Source organism: Stegodyphus dumicola, chromosome 5 (genome assembly GCF_044657685.1).
Source record: "Stegodyphus dumicola isolate Sdum_Otavi_A_Nest chromosome 5, ASM4465768v1".
In the NCBI taxonomy this organism is placed as follows: Eukaryota; Metazoa; Arthropoda; class Arachnida; order Araneae; family Eresidae; genus Stegodyphus; species Stegodyphus dumicola.
Window position 1 is genome coordinate 54,207,147 of NC_140772.1, and position 19,543 is coordinate 54,226,689.

The 19,543-nt window shown below is 35.0% G+C and overlaps 1 long non-coding RNA gene across 1 annotated transcript in view; it reads left to right on the forward strand.

Moving 5' to 3' along the window:
• Positions 1 to 4,867, forward strand: part of LOC146997105 (uncharacterized) — a 35,104-nt gene extending 30,237 nt beyond the window's left edge. Inside the window, exon 3 of the long non-coding RNA XR_015041122.1 lies at positions 2,380 to 4,867. This is a non-coding gene — a long non-coding RNA (uncharacterized LOC146997105). The remainder of the gene's footprint in view (positions 1 to 2,379) is intronic.
• The last annotated feature ends 14,676 nt before the right edge of the window (positions 4,868 to 19,543 follow it).

Consider the following 19,543-nt stretch of genomic DNA (forward strand, 5'->3'; position numbering starts at 1 on the left):
CATGAGGTTTCTCTCCTGTGTGAATAAGCATGTGCCTGCTTAAAGAAGACTTCTGCCTAAAGGACTTCTTACATACTTCACAAACATGAGGTTTCTCTCCCGTGTGACTATGCATATGAGTATTTAAATTAACCTTGTGTTTAAATGACTTGTTACATACTTCACACACAAGAGGTTTCTGTCCCGTGTGAATAAGCATATGGCTGCTTAGCGTATACTTCCGACCGAAGGACTTCTTACATACTTCACACACCTGACGTTTCTCTCTTGTGTGAATAAGCATATGACTGTTCAAAGCACACTTCAGACTATATGACATCTTACATACTTTACATACATGAGGTTTGTCTCCTGTGTGAATAAGCATATGGCTGCTTAACGTAAACTTCCGACTAAAGGACTTCTTACATACTTCACACACATGAGGTTTCTCTCTTGTATGAATAAGCATATGCCTGTTTAAACCTCCCTTTTGTTTAAATGACTTTTTACATACTTCACACACATGAAGTTCCTCTCCTGTATGCATAAGCATATGGCTGTTTAAAGCACTCTTCTGAATAAAGGACTTTTTACATACTTCACACACATGCGGTTTCTCTCCTGTGTGAATAAGTATATGGTTGTTTAAAGTAAAATTCTGACTAAAGGACTTCTTACACAGGTCACACATATAAGGTTTCTCTCTTGTGTGAGTAAGCATATGTTTGTTTAAATTACTCTCCTGGCAAAATGTCTTCTTACATATTTCACATATATAAGGTTTCTCTTCTGTGTGAGTAAGCACATACATGACTTAATGATTTCTTAAATACTTCACATACATGATGTTTTTCTCCTATGTGAATAAGTCTATGTGAATTGTCTGAATTGATCTTTTAACTAAAAGTCTACATACCTCACACATAAGATGCTAATTCACATTTCTCTCCAATGTGAATCAGCATATGCATTTTTAAAATACTTTTTCGACTAAATGAAATCGTACAAATGGGGTTTGTGTTCAGTATGGATATGCACGTGCTGTTTTAAATATTACCTCTTGAAAATGATTTATTACCTGGTAACAAAACATGAACCTAGAACATGTAATTTCAGAATAAACATAGAACATCCCACTTCTACTACTGTAACTAATATTCTTAATATAACTTAACTTGCTACATATTTTATGATGAATTTCCTCCTTTGAAGGAATGTAAAATGGACTGCTTAACAGTTCTAAGATCGTTCACTCTAGCATTTCATGTTTCACGTAAATATGCAGTTTTCTTCATAAAAGAATCAGTACAAATTATTCATGTGACGTATCAGCTGCTTGATATTTCAATGCCTTGATTTCCAATATGTTCCACTGAAAAATAATTTCTTATTGTTCACAAAAATACGACTTCTTGCCCGAGCATATAAACATCTTTAAACAAGAATTTGTAAAACTGGTCACATATGGCTGCTTGAAATTTTTCTATAGTTGCTAGCCAATGATTTATAGCTTGAGGAAGTTGCATGTCACATTAGAAAATTAGTAACAACTGTTAAAGCTTACACGGAAAGAGAAAGAGTGGGGATCGGCTTTCAAGCTTTAAAAGTATGAATCACACTTCAGCTTGAAGTAGACTTTAATTAAAGACTCACGTCATAGTTTTAAAACAGTTACCATCATTAAAAAAACTATAACTGCGGTAATTATTACACTAATAAAACCAGTGAAACAATTCGGTTGTTGACAGAACCTTTTCACGAAAGAAAAGGAGGAAAAAATGAGAGGAGTTACGAAATTGAAATTCTCTGCGTTGTATTGAAGATCTAATAACTTTCTCGCCAAGTTATTTGGCGTCATCCGCACATTCTTATTTCTGGAATTGTGGTTGACAAACAGACAGAAAAAGTAGACAGATGTCTTGTTTTGCACCCGCTAAGTCTTTCTGTAGCGATGGGCGAAACATCAAGCTTAGGTGCGAAGGAAAGGTATATAGAAAGGGCGGCAATTTCGTATTTCAGAGGAGAGTAAAAAGGAACTTTGTAAATTTTGTACGAGTTCGAAAGGCCAGGAAGAAAAGATGGGACAAAATAAAATTTAAAATAAATAGCCCCCAAAAAATAATAGAGGGGGAAAAAGGGGCCTCTAGAAAGAAAAGAAAAGATGTAGAAAATATTCTAAAATACGATTGTGTCCATGAGTATAATTAAAAGGAGAAGAAGCTGTCTTCATTTACATTAAATAGTGTCTCACAGGTGTGAGTGTGTTTGGTAATGCTGAATAGATGTGATAATGTGGTCTTGGCTACTAATGTTTAAAATTACTTTATGATTAGGAACAGCATGAATCATAAACAAATAGCTAAGCTTATTGCATTTTTTTTTTTTTTTTTTTTTCAGCTATGGAAATGCGACGCTACAAGCAACGTTTTGAAACCAAAACCTAGCAATCATGAATCAGAACTAGTTGCCATTCAGCATAAAGAAATTTAAATATAAATATGGAATCTGTCTGATATCTGAGACCTGACGAAGGAAGTTTACCCGGATATGTACCGGCTTCAGGGCAAGTAATCTCGACAAACAAGTGCTATTGACGAAATGAAGGGCTATTGTTATTGGCTATTTATTGCCGTACTGGTTATTTTTTGTTATCATACTTTTACGTATGTTGTATTTACTATGTGAATGGGTTTGGGGAAGTTTTTACAAAATATTTTTTCTCATCTCTTTATAGTATAGTAGCAAGAACTTATGATTATCCTTATACATATGCGTGCGTTAAAACTAATCAGTCTGCTCAAAAATGCATTAGATATGTGATTTAACTCATGCATTATTTCTTCGTACATAGACAAATAAAAATATATATTTCTGGCATATATGTATATAATATTTAGAGTGTGCAGTAGTTTTTAAAATGCATGAAATTTATGAAATCAGATTGAAATCTGTGTTATATTTTATTATCTATTTAATGGAGAGATACATATTACTTATTTATTGTTGAATTAATGGAGAGATACGTTTTTATTGTCAAGTGGAGTAATCTTTGAAATATAAAAACTGTATAATGGATTGTTTTGCTAAGCAAATTTTTTCCGAAGATTACGCTCTGTTAATTCTTTGTTGAACATGTCCACTGTATTATGAAGAGAAACCTGAAGTTGTATTAAAAACATATTTCCCTGAAAGATTTAAAGAAGGCAATTATTATTCATTTTCTCAAATATTTCTTTTTATATATTATGTAATGAATGTGAAATTTTTATGATTGCAACCTTTGAAATCAATCAAAAATAAATATTTAGGTCAAAAGAATTTTGTATGTAAAAAAACTTGTCCACATGTATATTTTCATGTTAACAGAATTTGTTTTTATATATAATGCACAATTATGTCAGAGTTCATCAATGCAGAGACTCCTTTTAATTTCTACAATATTCGTCCTTACAATCGCAAAACTGCATATTTGCAAAAAGTACAGATATATTTTCTTTGAAAATAAAAGTAAGACTGTTAAGTAGTGTCTTAGATATCATTGCTAAACTTGACTGCTAAGGAGCTTAATATGTAAGGTAAATGCATATCTCATTAAAAGTTGAATTAAATACAAGGATCAGTTAGTTTGTGAGACAAAATAAATAGAGGAAAGATTAAGAATCCTTCACCTGCGCCACCATGTTGTGTGCTGTGATGCTATGAGAATTCTTCTGATATTAGGACATAAAGTCGCATATTGTTTCATAACGTATTTCTGGCAAATTCTGCTTCTTCCTCCATAACATAAAATTCATCTTAATAAAAGTGAAATTCATCTGCAGTACAAAGAGGATACGAAGACCATGCACTCGTTGACTGATACTTTCGTCCTCTCAAAGAAAGTGCCTACAACGGGGTTAACTATTCCTGGACACTCGCCTCTATTCCTATTGCATCAAATCCATCGCCGACCAATTTTGGCTTCTTTCCGGGAATTGGCATTCATTTTATCACCACATTTTGGCAAGATGGGGGCCTCCTCTTTTTTTGGAAGCAAGCCAGCTCCAGTTGCTAGAATAATTGCATTTTCTTCGTCATTTATCAATGACATTCCTGTTATCATGTTGAAATACTTCAATTGCTGCATTAAAGGTGAAGTAACTATAGCATAGAAAACGTTTAACCTAACAAAATGAAATTAGATAAATAAAATAAAATATTAAATTAAATGTATTATTTTTTAATTAAAAATTATGTTAAGCTAAAAATATATCAAACTAAAACACTGATAACGTACAGGAATAAAGGTTTAATAATAGACAGAAGAAAATGTAGAAATAAATGTTAATAACTTCTAAAATATGAAGAAATTACAAATATTCCTAAGTTACAGACAAAAAAATTTTAGTATAAATGAAAAATAGTAATTCCAATATGCAAATATCAATAGATGGATATGGATAAAAATTTAATTGAAAAACTACTTGCTTTGGCAGATGATTTCTTTTGAAGTGTCACACACAGAGCATTGAACCAAAATAATGTAGGTTCAGAGTTCAGAGGTTCATGGGGTTTTGCGGTTCACTACTAGGTTGAACTGAATGCGACTCCTCAACTCTACCTAAACCATGAACCGTGACAATGCTACAATACATTATTACTTCTAGTTGTTAGATTGTTCAAAAGCTCCCCCTGAAAGTTTTAATATGTAGTTGGAAGCGTACATTTGCTTTGGAGCTTGCATTTGCTCTTACAGATCTTGTATATAGTTTAAAATTATTTGTAAAGCCTACACTTCGTATGACTTCGCCTGTTGTAAAGGTACATGATAAATATATTTTATGTGTGCATTTTCTTCACATGCGCTGTATATTTAAAGTATTCTGTTAATAAATGTTGAAAAATATGGTGTTTTGTTAATTTTAATTTTTTGTGAAAAGGTTTTGGTTCTGCATTGTGCATTTTATTAATTTTCGTTTACACAGTAACGCATAAAGCATTACGTATAATCTCTCGTAACCTACGGTACCTAAATAATGCTTTGTGTTAATTTTAACATCTGCATTTTCCTTGGAAAATATGAGGCGTTTTTTTTTTAAAATTTTTTTCCTGGTCGTTACTTATTCCAAAGCTTTTCCGATCGTATTTGTCTAACCTAACCTAACACCATGCTTGTGATAAGTATTAAAAACCACTGGCGAATACAATAGCATTTAGACTTTCGAAAATATTAAAAACTTTTGTATTCGCAAAAAATGCAGCTGTCTCATAATGTTAAGCCGAAAAAATATCAATTAATAAAAAGAAACAAAAATTTTTAAAGAATATTATTTGAGTTTTATTGAAAGAGAAACTTAATTTAAGCAATTATGCATAAAAATGCAACATATCCTAAGGTTTTCTTTCAGAATACAGGCTTGTAGTAATTTAGTTAGATTAAGTAACAAATTGTCCTAAAAACTAATTTTAGTAATTAAACTAATTTAATTTTAATTTTAGAATACAGGCCTGTCACTACATACTTTGGTTAACAAACACGTTGCTGTAAAATCTAATTTAGGATTGACAATTTACATTAGTTAACTAACAAGTTGTTCTATACTAACTAAAAATACAGTTTTTTGACAGTTTAGTTTGGTTAACTAACAATTTGTTCTAAAAACTAATTTTAGAATATACAGGATCGTGACAATTTATGTTGGTTAGCTAACAACCGAACCGTGATTGTGGGAGAAGAATGACGATTATTGGAAAAAAATCATGATTACTGGAGAATGATGATTATTTGAGGAGTCAAATAATATGCAGAGCATTTACATAAAAGCTACGATGCATCGTTACACCTATAAAATACGAAATGTAAATCCAGTGAAGTATTATTATGTAATATTGCGTCTGTGCAGTATATGGTACTTTGCATGTACAAAATGTGAATCCGGTGCAGTATTATGGTGTAAATTTGCACCAATGAAATTTATAGCATTTTGTACATACAAAATAGAAAGTACAGTATTTTGTATATACAAAATTATTTATTTATAATATTTATAAGTATTTTGTATATACAAAATACAAAATGTGAAGCCAGTGCAGTGTTGTGGTGACACATTTCACCGGTGCAGTATATGATACTTTGTACATATAAAATACGAAATGTGAGTCCATTACAGTATTATGGTGTAATATGACGGATATTCTGTATATTGTTCTTTGCATATCCAAAATGTAAATTTAGTGCAGTATTACAATATAATTTTGCTTCCTTATATTATATACTGCTTGGCTTATACGAAATATGAATCTAGTGCAGTGTTACAGGGTGATATTGCGCATATACTGTATATGCTGTTCTGCGTGTACCAAATGTCAATCTAATGCAGCATTATGATGTAATATTGCATCAATGCACTACACGGTAATTTGTACAAGCAAAATACAAATTGTGAATCCAGTAGAACATTATGTTGCAATAGTGCTTCAGTGCAGTACATAGTATTTTTTACATAAAAAATACGAAATGTGAATCCAGTGCAGTGTTAGTACTATGCAAAAGTAATACAAATAATAGCCGGAAAATGAAGCAGAAAGGTAAATCTGTCTTTTCGTTGTACTTTCCGAATGCAAAGATCAAAATCTAAAAATTAAATAAAAAATAGAGATTGAAGTCTAATCACTATGAATCTAATTCATGGCTCTGCGGTTGACAAAAAGCGATAGCAAAAAGCCAAGCCTCGAACTGAAACGTGAGCAACATTTAAAAATCAATTTTAGCGGATCTGATCACGATGCTGTTATGTCACATATTTCTCTTTAGAAATACGTTGCAGTTCTTTAAAGCAATGCAAGCTCTTATAAAACTAAACACGACGACTTAATTCTTCTCCAAATTAAGTGCATAAATACACAAATTGAAAAAATTCCTTAATAATTGAATTAATGAAAGTGATGTAATTACATTTACCGAATTAGCTCTTATTTTGTTAACCTTCGCATGATGAATTAATTAAACTTCTTTCCTGCTATATGCTACTGTGCTTTGAATACCATAATCAATAATTATAATTCACACATTTTCTTAAATATTAAATGAGTTTTCCAACGGACGAAGGATTATTCATGCGTTTAATACACTCTTAGAAAAAAAAATGCGCACCGAGAAGATATAAAGCAAATTCGACACGATATGCATACAGGTTTCGACGGAAAATGCCAAATTTTACTTTTTGGCTGCCAATGAATGAACGGTTGTCGCTACAGCGCATCTGATCTGCGCAACTGACAGGATATTTAAGAGGAGAAATTACGATTCCAGATCATAAATTCTTAACGAATTTCATTCCGTGCACTCTGGTAGATAGTAACTATGCCTCGCATACAGGTGCGCGAACGATACGCGCAGATGTCAGAATTTGAGAGAGGTCGTGTAGTTGGACTCAAAGAAGCCGGTTGGTCTTATCGGCGAATAGCTCGACATTAGAGCAGGAGCGACGCCACTATTAGACAATGTTGGCAGGGCCGCACACAGCGTCAAGAAGGAAGCGATAGGCCTAGAGAAACGACAGAACGTGAAGACCGAGCAATCGTCAGAGCGGCATTCACATCCCCAGATGCATCATTATCATCGATTTTACGTGCAACTAGTGCTTCAGTGACCGCAAGGACCATTCATAGACGGCTCACAGAAAGAGTGCTGAGGTCACGGCGCCTCTTGCGCCGACTACCATTGACTTCTGTGCAACGTCAAGCCCGTTCGCAGTGGTGTCGGGCTCATTCGCACTGGAATGTCACTGACTGGAGTAGAATAGTCTTTAGTGATGAGTCCCGCTTTGAACTGAGCCCCGATGACCAGCGAAGGCGAGTCTGGAGACGCCCCGGACAGCGGTGTGATGCCAACCTGACTGTCTTCCGCCAACCAGGCCGAAAACCAGGGGTGATGGTCTAGAGTGCCCTTTCATTTCATAGTAGGACCCTTTTGGTTGTCATCCGTCGCAACCTTACATCACAGCGGAACGTCGACGAAATTCTAAGGCCCTTTGTGTTTCCCTTTATGTCACTCCTCCCTGGGCTTACATTTCAGCAAGGTAATGCCCGCCCCCACACTGCACATATTTCTACTGCTTGCCTTAGTGCTTGCCGAACATTACGTTGGCCACCAAGGTAGCCGGATCTCTTTCCTATTGAGCACGTTTGGAGCATTATGGGCAGGGCCCTCCAACCAACTCGGGATGCTGACGATCTAACGCGCCTGGCACGATATCCCTCAGGAGTGAGCGAGTGAGTGACGGAGGACGTGGGCACCATCCCTCTACCGTTACGGTTAATTGGTATGAGCACCACGCCCGCCCTTATCTAGAATGACATAATTAGGTACTTAGGTTATCGCTACCCATTCAGACTTGCATAGTACGTATTGCCATAGTCTGGTGCATGACTATTACACATGCCGTACCATATTCGGACTTGCTTATTCATACTTTCATGGTGCATTTACATTCATATTGCATGGGACATATTTCACACATTTCATATTACACATTACATTTACTGGGAAATTGGATATGACTTATGTTTAAGGTTCTTTGCATCCGTAAGGTTCAATATTTACGTTAATTATACATGATTAGATACTTAGGTTAACTCCATGCATTCATTATTATTTACAGACTTGCATGGTACATATTACACACAGAGAGATTGATTAATACTTATGTTAAAGGTACTTTACATCTTAGGTATTTAGGTTAACACATAGTTTAACACTACGCATTCATTATTGTTTACAGGTTTGCATGGTACATATTATACACATTACATAGTACAGCTTATATTTACTGAGAAGACTTGCATTGTACATAGTTCACGCATTACATAATACAGATAACATTTCTAAGAATTTAATTATGAATTAATAATATTAATTAATACTTGCATGGTACATATCATACACATTTCATAGCGCAGTTTACATTTACTGAGAGATTGATTAATACTTTTGTTTAGGGTACTTAATATTTATGTTTAAGGTACTTTACACTTGTTTGGTCCAATTCTTACTATAAGTATGTATAGTTGGATGCTTAGGTTAACACATAGGTTGGCTTTACGCATTAATTATTATTTACAGTTTGCATAGTACATATTACACACATTGGTACATATTACACACATTAAATAGTGCATGCTAATTCATTAGCATGGTACATATTATACACATTAAATAGTACTGTTATCAGGACTGGTTTTCCTCTTTACTTGCTTTGGAAACATGAACTGTCCTGACTCGGAACAGGGAGCTTACTAAAGCTATGTTCAATAAATTGTGAAGTAGACAATACACACAGGAAGGGTATACGAAACCCTTTATTTTTCTATCTTTACAGAGATTTCCGGACTTCGGAATACAGAGACTAACCACTTGTGGTCTGAACGTAAGAATATAAAAATATTAACTAAAACTCTAACTAAACTAACTTTGGATTAATATACAAGTGCCTACTATAAGATTGGCCGTTAATTAACAAAAAGCCGTATGTAGTACAGAGAGCTGCTAAAACTACGATACGTTTGAAGTTATCAAGAGGATTAAACCTCTGGCCTTGAAGGCAACCAGCAAACGAGTAAAACTACTATGGCCAGCGGCCTGCTTCTAATAACTCCTTCCTCTCTCTTGCTTGGCAAAAAGCCACAACTTAAGTACTTGGCGTTAGCAAGACAAATTTGCATAAATAAGTAAAAGCTTTTAATTCTGGCCGGAAGTAGAAAATAAGAAGTGATAGTAAAGATTTAAAACAAAATAAACGTTAGTAAAACTTAGGATCCTTACATACTTCCCGCCAGAGTTAATTAGTTTGAAACTGAGGTCTAAAACGACCTTGTTGAAAACTTTTAGCTCTAGAATCTAACGCGAGGCCAATCTTTTACAAACATTTCTCACTAGAAACTAGAAATAAAGAAAAGTCGTTTTTACATTATCAACTCCATGGACAAGATTTTTCATCTGTACTGCATCTATAAACAGGATTTTCTTAGTTGAAATCTGGTTCCTTCCAGAGATCTAGAAGGAAAACTAGTTTAATGAAGTGTTACACAATTAAATGGCAAGTAACATGAATACTTATATTTCTCTTTTAACATTCTTATTTCATTCATGACGTTATTTAATTATCTCCCCGTGCTGTCTGACATGTGTTGTAAAGAAAACACCAAACACGAGCGTGTCTATGTACAAGTGTTCAACACTACCGCCTGCAATCAAAACACTAACGTGTTAAAATTCAACATAACAAGACCTCAGAACACACCTAATGTTCATCTCTAAACCCTGAGGTACTATTCTGAAAGGTGGCTAACTGTGAAGTGTAGCGTCAGAGAGCCTAACTACATTCATTCAACCTTTAACACATATTCACAATAATTTGCTCTTTTTACAGTCACACGAATAAGTAAAAATATTTGGCATTACTCTAATATTTTCACTTTTAACATATCACAGTATTTCTTAACTTTTAAAATAACAGTTCACATTGTATATAAGGTCATATTAACATGCCGTTAATTTTACGCATTTTAAAACATACATTAGTAGTACATTGTTCCAAGCAAGTGCCAATTCTTCTACATTGAAATACTACATTTCAAAAGTCTTTCAGACTAAAACTTCTTTCTTGCCAGAATCTTTTAAATAAAATTTTATACGATAACTCTTACAATTTTCTTAAGGTACCTTTCTCAAAGATTATCAATGCTTTTACAAATATTCAAGTATTTACACATTCCTATTATACATTAATTTTAGTTTTACTGGCGAGTTATTGAAAAACATGATACCAAAATAGGTAACAACTCATTTCTAGCATTTTTGGCGATAAAGGTAGGCCTCACATGAGGTAAAACTTCTTGAATTCTGCCACTTGCAGTAAGAATGAAAAATTAACTTAAGGTTTCAAAGTAACATAAAGTTTTACTTATCTTTGTGATATTAAGATATCCTTTTTCCGCCCAGGCTTGGAAAGTGGCGAAGACTACAGTCTGGTTGATCTTCCGTCTTGTACAGGTTCGCCCTTCGGGTCCTTCCTCCATGAGCTTTCTTTTCCTTCCAGTTCGGTCACCCTTGAAGACCTTCTTTTTAGCCTCTGCCTGTGCTCTCGGCCGTTTGATGGCAGCTGGTCTTGGCGGAACCGGGACAACTGTCTCTCGTTTTTGCCTGGATCTCGTTGCTCGCTCTTCAAATTTTTCTTGCTTCTTTGCATCTGCAGCTGGTCTTCCTTCATCAATTCGTCGACATTTGCTGCGTAGACTCCTATCCGATGGGTAGATCTTACGTTTTGGAGCCGGGTTATAGTTGCCGTGCAAAAGATCTCGAGATATTGCCATTTTATTACGATTATAAAATGGTTTTATCTGGTCAACGTTTGCGGTTCAGGTATCACCATTCCTGGCTTTTAACACCACTACAGCCTGAGTTATTTTTTCTATGACATATGGTCCTTCAAATCGTGGATAAAATTTGGCAGTTTTATCTTCTGGTGCTGAAGAAAGTGAATGCTTAATTTTTAACACTTCATCCCCTACATTATAAGTTACTCCCCGTCGTTTCATATCGTAATAGAGCTTCTGTTTTTTTTTTGTGCTACTTCAGTGTTCTTTTTTGCTTCTTTAATTAACTTTTCTATATCGCCCATTTTAAATTCTGGGGCTCTTTGTTGAACATAAAATAATTTATCTAACGGCGTTATAATCTTTCTGCCTAAAAATAACTCAGCAGGAGTTTTGCCTGTCGTATCATGTTTTGCGGTCCTAAGGGCGAAAGCTAATTCATTGACATAGTTATCCCAGCTTTTATGAAAATTTTTAACATAACTACAGATAATTTTCACTATATTTCTATTGACCCGTTCCGCTATATTTGATTGCGGCCGATACGGGACCATTTTTAAATGACGTATGCCCAGTTTTTGGCACATGTCTTCAAATATATTACTTACAAATTGAGGACCATTATCCGATATAACTTTAAGGGGCGGCCCGTATTTTAAAATATATTTATTTAAAATAGAATCAGTAACTAATTTCGCGGAGGCTCGTTTTAAGGGAACAATTTCGATCCACTTACTAAAATGATCAACCATAACAAGGAGATAGCGACTTTTATTTAACTGACTTTTTGGGAAAGGGCCCAATAAATCGATGCCAATTATTTCATTTGGAAATTCCGATTTAATACTATTTAGAAACCCGGCCGGGCGGAAATTAATATAATTAACTGCTTGACATGTTGGGCAGGACTGGACATACGCCCTTGTTAACTTTTGCAGTTCAGGAAAATAAACTGCTTCGCGTACGCGTTGAATGGTTTTTCGAATACCAGCATGAGAAGCTAAAGGGGAGTCGTGTAACTCCTGGAGTATATTTAATCTAAGACTAGCTGGGATAACAGGTCGAAATTCGTTGTTGGAATTCGTAGTTTTTGTATAAAGTAATAGACCATCCATTAGTTCGTAATGGGCCGCCCTATTTCTTATCGCCACAATATCTTGGTGGCTAAAATTTTCAGGATTTATTTTTATTCTGGATTAATTTTTATTCTGGATAGGGCATCTGCTACGATATTTTCCTTTCCGGGGGTGTGCTTAATTACCAGATTATACTCTTGTAACTTGAGTGCCCATCTTATTAACCTTGGGGATAATTTTTTCCCTGAGTACAAACTAGTTACCGCCGCATGATCAGAATACACTGTTATTGGCGCCCTTCCAAAATAAACTCGGAACTTTTGCACTGCTAACAGAATTGCAAGTGCCTCTCTCTCAGTCGCGGAATAATTTCTTTGTGTTTGATTTAAAGGTCTACTAAAAAATGCGACGGGCTGCTGATTTTGCGAGAAAGTACCGCTCCTACCGCATAATAGGAAGCATCCGCTGAAATTTCTAAATTCTCATCATTTTCAGGAAATTTCAAAATAGGGGCTTGCGTTAATGCTTGCTTTAATTTTTCGAAAGCACTATTTCCTTCGGCCGTCCACGAGAATCTTGCCTTTTTCCTTTTTAATTTTAACAATGGTTCAGCAATAGCTGCAAAATCTTTTATAAAGGACCTATAATATGAAGAAAGTCCTAGAAAGGAGGAGAGCTTCTTCGCCGTATTTGGCGGCGGATACTTTTGCACAGCGATTATTTTTGATTCGTCCGTCTCGATTCCTTTCTGAGATATTTTGTAACCTAAGTATTTTAATTCAGGGGCTGCAAATTTGCACTTTTCGACATTAACTTTTAGTCCGGCCTTATTTAATAATGAAAACACCTGTCTTAAATCCTGTACATGTTGGTCCAGATTATCACTAGTAATAATGATATCGTCTAAATAGATAAATGTGGACTTTCCAAGAACAGGCCTTAGCACAATGTCCATACATCGCTGAAATGTTGCCGGTGCCTCTGAAAGGCCAAACGGCATATGCAAGAATGCATAAGTGCCAGAGTTGGTTATAAAAGCAGTCTTAGGCACATCTTCCGGTTTAACCCCTATTTGAAAATAACCAGTCGTTAAGACTAACGTAGTCGTATATTTGGTAGAAGTTATGTTCCTTAGAATTTCTTCAAGAATAGGTAACGGATATACCGGATATTTAGTCATGGAGTCATAATTTACGATAGTCAATTGCAAAACGCCACCTTTTCGGATGTGTTACCGGATAGTCATTATTTTTCTTACATAACACAACCGGGCTAGCATAACTACTTGAGATGGGTGCTATGATCTTTTTACGTAACATATCTCGAATGTGCCACTCTATAATTTTTTTTTTTATTCTTTCATACCGATATGGCTTGTGGCGAACTGGCAGTGAATCTGCGGTGTCGATACTATGGTTAGTAACTTGAGTAAATCCGGAAATATCACTAAATAACGAAGCAAATTCACTTACCACTTGTCGAATTTTTGTTGCTCTTCCTTAGGCAGGTGGTCAAGGTTTAACATTGGTGGTTCTGTTTTTTCTTCTCGAGCTCGTTTCATCGTCAGCTTAAGGGACGCTTCGTTCAAATCCAGCGTTGCTTCTGCCTCTGAAAGAAAATCTATCCCTAAAATGACATGTGCTTGTAAATTTTTTACGATAAAAAACATGATCTTTACTTGCTCGTCCTTGATACGAATATAATGGTAATTTACCTATGCACTTGCATCTTTCTCCCTGCGCAGCTAACACTGTCGTATTATCCGAATTATATATGCCGTATCTACGGAAATATTTCCTAAAAAAAATCTTCTGCCACACAGGAACACTGCGCGCCTGTATCCAGGAGTGCGGTGGCTGGGATGTTGTTCACTAAAACTTCAATCTTTGGAAGAGTCAAATTTTTCACCATAACTGTATTTAACTTGAAGGAAGAGGGGTTTTCTTGGCCTTCGGTTTTCCGCACCCTCCCGTCAGCAGAAATCCGTTTTAGTTTAAATTATTTCTCATTTCCGTGCTTTCCTTCTTTTTTCGCTGGCCTTCAGACTTTTTTCTGGCTTACTATTGAAATGTCGACGTTCGCTGGTTGTTTTTGGATACTCGGGTTTCCTTGCCCACTGATTCGATTTGCTTCCGTAGCCGTGTTCTTGCCTTTGCTGTGGTCTTGGCGCACCAAATTGGCTTCGTTGCTTATACTGGCGTCTTCTTTCAATATCCACCGTTCTTCTACTTTTAAACTGGATTGCTAGCCCAAATAACTTTTCCAGTGTAGTCGGATTCCTTAATTCAATAAAGTCTTGTACTTGGGGAAGTAACCTCGGCAAAATAACTTGGATTATCTCAGGATCCGGACGGTTTCCATACAAGAGATTAAAGACGTGAATTTTTCTTAAAATAAAGGTGGAAAGATTTTCGATTCGTTGCTGATATATGCTGAAGAGTTCCGTTTCTAATCTTGGACGATATCTTACGACAGGGAAGGCTTTTACTAAGGCAGTCTTAAAATTTTCGTAAGTATAGGTGGGACTTCACGCTTGACCCAAAAGGCTTCTGCCTATACATTTGAACCAATTAAGCGCTTGGCCCCTCAAAGCGCTGGTAGCTAAGGTGACTTTCTGGAACTCATGGACTAGATACAGCGTGAAGTGGTCATCCAATTTTCCCAAAAAACTGGTTACCGGTGAGTTTCCATTAAATGCTGCTTCTGGTTTCATCGATGCGCGCATGGTCTGGACGATGTAACCAAATCCTTCCAGGGCGGCAGCTGGCATTTCTGGATTCTGAGCCGCTTCTGCAGGCACCACAGGTTCTTCTTGAAACTCGGCCATGGTTATCCTTCTTCGTCGGGCGCCACTATCAGGAGTTGTTTTCCTCTTTACTTGCTTTGGAAACATGAACTGTCCTGACTCGGAACAGGGAGCTATGTTCAATAAATGGTGAAGTAGACAATACACACAAGAAGGGTATACGAAACCCTTTATTTTTTTATCTTTACAGAGATTTCCGGACTTCGGAATACAGAGACCAACCACTTGTGGTCTTAACGTAAGAATATAAAAATATTAACTAAAACTCTAACTAAACTAACTTTGGATTAATATACAAGTGCCTACTTTAAGATTGGCCGTTAATTAACAAAAAGCCGTATGTAGTACCGAGAGCTGCTAAAACTACGATACGTTTGAAGTTATCAAGAGGATTAAACCTCTGGCCTTGAAGGCTTACCAGCAAACGAGTAAAACTACTATGGCCAGCGGCCTGCTTCTAATAACTCCTTCCTCTCTCTTGCTTGGCAAAAAGCCACAACTTAAGTACATGGCGTTAGCAAGACAAATTTGCATAAATAAGTAAAAGCTTTTAATTCTGGCCGGAAGTAGAAAATAAGAAGTGATAGTAAAGATTTAAAACAAAATAAACGTTAGTAAAACTTAGGATCCTTACACTGTGAATATTGTCAGGGTACATATTACACACAATTACTGAGACATGGGGTATATTTGCATGGTACATATTACACACATTTACAATTTATAGTTAGAAAAAATACAATTGCTGAGAATAGTAGCATGTTACATATTACAATAATATTAACATGGTACATGTTGCACACATTAAATAGTACAGATTAAAATTACTGAGAAATTTAATAATACTTATTTCCGCTATGTTCAGACTTGCATGGTACCTATTACCATATTCTGACTTGCATGACTATTATATGTTCTATACCCTATTCAAACTTGCTTGATGCATATACATTCATATTGCATGGTACATATTCTCACACGTTACATACTATATATTGCATTTACTCAGAAATTGTTTTTACTTATGTTTAAGGTACGTTGCATCCGCTTCAATATTTTCATATTAATTAAACATAATTATGCATTCATTATTGTTTACAGACTTGCATGGTACATAGTACACACATTACATAATATTGATTACATTTACTAAGAAGTTAATTAATAGTTAATAATATTAATTAATACTTGCATGGTACATATTACACACATTTCATAGTACATTTAACATTTAGTGAGAGATTGAATAGTGCTTAAGTTTAAGTTCTGAGAGTATTAGCATGGTACGTATTACACACAATTACTGAGACATGGTACATATTACACGCATTTACAGTTTACAGTTACTTAGTATATTAGCATGGTACATATTATAATAATATTAGCATGGTACATATTACTACAATATTAGCATGGTACATATTACACGCATTAAATAGTACAGTTTACAATTACTGAGAAATTGAATAAATATAAATAGTCAGATATGTGATTAATAGGCATACTATATGCATAAGTTTGTGATTCATATGCAGTAGTCATTATGCTGCTTGACACCACAAGATAGCAGGCAGTTTCTTACAATTCTGTGCCAAGTTTTACATAGTGCATATTACAAACCTGCATTTCACATACTACACACATTATATAATGCAGGTTATATTAATTTGCATGCAATATACATGCAAGAAAAGTCACTATGTTGAAATAGATATCCCTCAGGAGGACATTTGCAACCTCTATCAATGGATACCAAGCCGAATAACTTCTTCCATAAGGGCCAGAGGCGTAGCTAGGGGTTTCGGCGCACAGGGATAACTGAAGATTTTGGGCCACATTCTCTGTGCCAAGAATGGAAATTGAATTTCATTCTAATATTTCGTAACATCAATTTGGCCCGGGAAGCGTAATGGCAGACCGCACATTGAGTTGAATAGTGTTAAACGAATGTCGCATACTGCGCATGCACAGAAAACAATTTGGCGTAATTACTATGTTGGCGCGATTTGAAAAGAAGATAAATACGGTATATGGTAGATGTACCGCCATCTGTTTGTAAACAAATTTGGCGTTTAAATCTTCGTAGAGTATAATGTAAATGTAAATTAATCACTGGGTTAAAATACTATTTTTTGCTGTACTGCTCAAACAACTAGAAAGCTGAAATTATTGCGAAGTAATGTGAAGCAGTGTTTTCATTCAAAATGCAAAATATAATACCTGTGAAATTCTGCTCATTCCTTTGGAACGGTACAAATTTTCGTTCAGAAAAAGACTGAAATTTAGGATATATTAGTTGAAAATTTATTCATTATACTTTTAAGCAATAAAAACAATTCAGGATTTACCATACGTTCCATTCGTACATACATAAAGAAACACTGAGGAATATAACAAGTGCTTGCAAATAACACTGAGAAGAAATTTTACAATTCCTTAATGCTTAATTCTCTGAAATGAGAAAATAAAAGCGCGAATATACGCTAACAAACTAAGCGAGATACTCCAGTTTACAATTACTGAATTATAACATGTAAACAAATTACATTTAAATAACGAATTATTACGAACATATGTTAACAAATATTAAATACACTGTTATTGACAAATTACAATGAAATATATATTAGAAAAATAAGCAAGTGAAATCGGTATGGACGTTAAAAATAACTAATAAGCAAAGTTCCAAATATATATTAGAAAAATAAGCAAGTGAAATCGGTATGGACGTTAAAAATAACTAATAAGCAAAGTTCCACAACATTACAGTTGTAAACATCATTCGAACACACTCGACAGCCATGATGATCACGAATAAGCTAGCGTAGGGTTGCTTAGTCGCCAATATTTCTCCCCGCGCCAAAGGTACACCATCAAGCATGCGCAGTAAGCGAAATTTGCTTAACATTGTTCAACTCAATGTGCGGTCTGCCATTACGCGCCCGGGATCAGATGTCTCCCCTTGCTTCACCCTAGCTACTCCACTGGGGCTAGAGGTGAGAAACATGTTACTGACTTTTTTATTTTGTGAAGCTTTATCACCTCGATAAATCATTTAATTTTTCTCAAACTGTAGTCATTAGTTTTTCTGCACATGTACATCACTTCTAGGGATTTTCGTCCCATTCGGATAACTCCTTCTTCGTGAGGCGTTTTTTTTTTTTTTTTTTTTTTTTTTTTTTTGTTTGTTTAAGAGCGTACATTAGATAATTGAGTTGCACAGTGAAATGATACTAATTTATTTTTACTTCCATAATTTTAATATTGTATTGATATCTAGATTTACAATTTGAAAAATGTAAATTAGTCTCGTGAAGTTTGTAATCTACGTCAGCGCTCCGCAACCTTTTCTCACCTGGGACGCAGAAAAAATCTTTCTGGAATTTCGTGGCACACCAAAAGCTGCAAGGATCTTAAGTTTTACTAACGTTTATTTTATTTTAAATCTTTACTATCACTTCTTATTTTCTACTTCCGGCCAGAATTAAAAACTTTAACTTATTTATGCAAATTTGTCTTGCGAACGCCAAGTACTTAAGTTGTGGCTTTTTGCCAAGCAAGAGAGAGGAAGGAGTGATTAGGAGCAGGCCGCTTGCCATAGCAGTTTTACTCAGTTGCTGGTTGCCTTCAAGGCCAGAGGTTTAATCCTCTTGATAATTTTAAACGTATCGTAGTGTTAACAGTTGTCTGTACTACATACGGCCTTTCTGTTAATATACGGCCAATCTTCAAGTAGACACTTGTTTATTAATCCAAAGTTAGTTTAGTTAGAAATTAGTTAATATTTTTATATTCTTACGTTCAGACCACAAGTGGTTGGTCTCTGTATTCCGAAGTCCGGAAATCATTGTAATGAGAGAAAAATAAAGGGTTTCGTATACCCTTCCTGTGTATCTTGTGTACTTCCCACATTTATTGAACATAGCTTTAGTAAGCTCCCTGTTTCGAGTCAGGTCATTTAATGTTCCCAAAGCAAGTAAGGAGGAACACTGAACCTGATAAAGCTAATGTATATATGTATTAATTTCTTCAATTTGATTGGTTTATTTCAAATTAAAAAAAACAGTTTTAGAGCTATTATTTTTAATTAAAATGGCCTGAAACCAATATATTTCGTTTAAATTTATGTTTAAAAAAATGTTATATATTTTTGAGTTCTGAGTTATCAAGGAAGTGCCGAAAAAATTCAAATGCTGACACACTTACAATCACACACACAACCACACAACAGTGAAATATATAAAAACATTTAAAATAGACATTATTAAGGAAAAAAAATTATCATTGTGTATTAAATACACGATAAAAATTGCAAAATGTCAAA